The sequence below is a fragment of the Lissotriton vulgaris genome, unplaced genomic scaffold (assembly GCF_964263255.1).
Source record: "Lissotriton vulgaris unplaced genomic scaffold, aLisVul1.2 SCAFFOLD_12384, whole genome shotgun sequence".
In the NCBI taxonomy this organism is placed as follows: domain Eukaryota; kingdom Metazoa; phylum Chordata; class Amphibia; order Caudata; family Salamandridae; genus Lissotriton; species Lissotriton vulgaris.
The window spans coordinates 13,039-15,913 of record NW_028247611.1 but is presented as its reverse complement, the minus strand read 5'-3'; positions in this window follow the sequence as shown (position 1 = coordinate 15,913).

Below are 2,875 nucleotides of genomic sequence, written 5' to 3'. Positions count from 1 at the left end.
CTTGTCAGGATTATGCATCAAACATACCATACAGTTCTTAACCACTCTCTCAGCACACTTAGCAATCCCATCATTCTTCCATACAGGAGACAACAATTTACATATACCTTTCGCGCTAATATGTGACATGCCGTGGGCCATAGTAACAACGGCAAGCACATACGCATCCGGTAACATCCATCTCTGATATTCTGACAAATCAACCCAACAACCATTCGTATCTAACTTCCCCGTGCTTTCTTTCCACTTAGCCTTTTCAGTTTCGGTGGCCTCATTCTGAATCGCTTTCACACTCTCAACTGTGTCCTCGCACATACCAGTCTCCATCGGCCATCTCACTGAACTCGTAACATACATTCGATTCGTCAAATTCGTAGCCGTTTCTTTAGCAATCTCATCGGCAAACGCGTTACCACGACCAATATCATCTGTAACTTTTCGATGCGCGCTGCATTTAATGATTGCCACTTGCTTAGGCAATGTAAGAGCATCAAGAAGATCGTTCACGAGCTGTCCGTGTTGGATCTTCGTACCATGCGACGTCAGAAATCCTCTTTCTCTCCACAATCGACCAAAGCTATGCGCTACGCCAAATGCATACTGACTGTCGGTAAACACATTCACTCGCTTTCCTTTAGACAAAACACATGCTCTCGTTAAAGCAATCAACTCGGCCGCCTGCGCCGAATTCTGACTCAGTCTCGCAGTTTCCACAACCGTACTCAACGTCACTACAGCATACGCAGTCGTCACATCACCATTCGGCAACTTGAAGCATGAACCATCAACATACAAAGTACCATCGGGATCTACCAATGGGGTGTTTTTCAGGTCAATACGACCCTTCGTTTCTTCTTCAGTCCTTAAGTAACAGTCATGTGGCGCTACATCACCTGATTCCATATTGATCGGCAACAATGTTGCTGGGTTTAACACATTACAACGTTTTATCTGTATATGACTTGCCAAAAGTGTCAACTCATAACCGGACAACCTTGCGCTCGTCAGATGTTGAGTCTTTGTTCGATTCAAGAGAGTGTCAACTGCATGCGGAACCATCACTGTGAGCATATTATCCATGACCAGACCGGCGGACTGTCGAATGGACACCGCAGCTGCCGCTGTCGCTTGTAGACAACTCGGCAACGCTCTAGCTACTGGGTCTAAGGTCGAGGAAAAATATGCTCATGGACGCTGTTTGCCGCCAAATTGTTGCATCAAAACACTTAACGCACAACCTTCTCTCTCGTGAACGTATAGTGTAAACAGCATACTGTAATCAGGGGTACCTAAAACAGGAGCCAAACACAACGCATCACGCAATTCAGAAAAACTTTTCTGACAATCTTCAGTCCATGGCAAAGGAGTCGGAACATCCTTGCACGTAAGAGCTAACAATGGCTTCGCTAACAATGAAAAGTTTGGAATCCATTGCCTGCAGTATGACGTGATACCTAGAAAGGCACGTACATCTCTCTGAGTTGTTGGCACAGTCATTCGAGCAATCGCTGCAATTCTTTCTGGGGTCAACCTTCTTCCCTCCTTTGACAATAAGTGACCTAAATAGGTTACTTCTTGACAACAATACTGTAGCTTAGAAGGGGACACCTTGTGATGTAAGTCACATAAGTGCTTTAACAACGATACTGTAGCAGTTTTAGAAATTTGCTCAGTGTCAGCAGCCACTAACAGATCATCGACGTACTGAATCAAGGCTGCACCTGCAGGTAACACAAATGAATCAAGTTGACTCTTAAAGGCCTGACTGTAGATCGATGGACTCTCACAGTAGCCCTGTGGTGCGCGTTTAAACCTAAAACTGCGACCACCTAATGAGAAACCGAATAGATCTCTGCTTTGCTCAGCAATCGGAATGCTAAAGAAAGCATTCTTTAGGTCGATCACCGAAAACCAGGAGGCAGAGGCTGGAATCAGGGTCAGCAAAGCTGTAATGTCGGGCACCACTGGAAACTGTGGGATCACAATTTTATTCACTTATCTCAAATCAATTACAAAACGGTACACCGGAGGCTTGGATGGATCAATGTGTTTCAAAATAGGTAACACAGGACTATTACACACATTTCCCCGAGTTTCTTCAATAACATCCTTCTCGATCAAATCGTAAATTATCGCTAATAGCGCTCGCTCGCCATTAAGAGAGATACAATATTGGGGAATACGTGGTAATCTCACATGTGATTTCAATTGGACTACATAAGGTGGTATGTCTAATAGGCCCACATCATTGGGACCTGTTGCCCATAAAGACTCAGCAAGGGAACTCAATTCCGGCGGGAACTTATCAGTTAACAAGTACATAGGAGAGATCACTCTCTTACCTAATGTAAGCTCCACTCCCGTAGGAGAGCAATACAGAGTCGCATATAACCGCTTCAGCAAATCCAGACCCAAGAGATTCTCACCACAACCAGTAGTTAAAATCAAAGGAGCCTCTAGCTCACGTGGTCCGATCGTAAGGGACAAAGGGCTAGAAACTGGATTGCTAACCGGGGCGCCAGAGAATCCAACACAAACGTTCGTTAAGCCAGACAAAGGTGCGCCAGGGAGTTTCGAATGCATGATGGAACTTTTTGCTGCACCAGTGTCCAACAGAAAAGGCTCAACTACGTCCGATGTGGCAACTGCGACGTAAGGCCCTCTCTGATCAACCGGAACTGATACGACTCCCTCTCTTTGTCTATGGCTGTCCTAGTAATTGTTGTCCGCACCAATGTCATGCTCGACTTAATAGTCATCCACATGATACTGCGCAGATCTACCAGATGATGTATTTCGCTGATCAAAATAATTGTTCGCGTCCGATGAAGGAGCAGAACGCTCATTTTAATTGTGAGAGGTGTCACGACCTCTA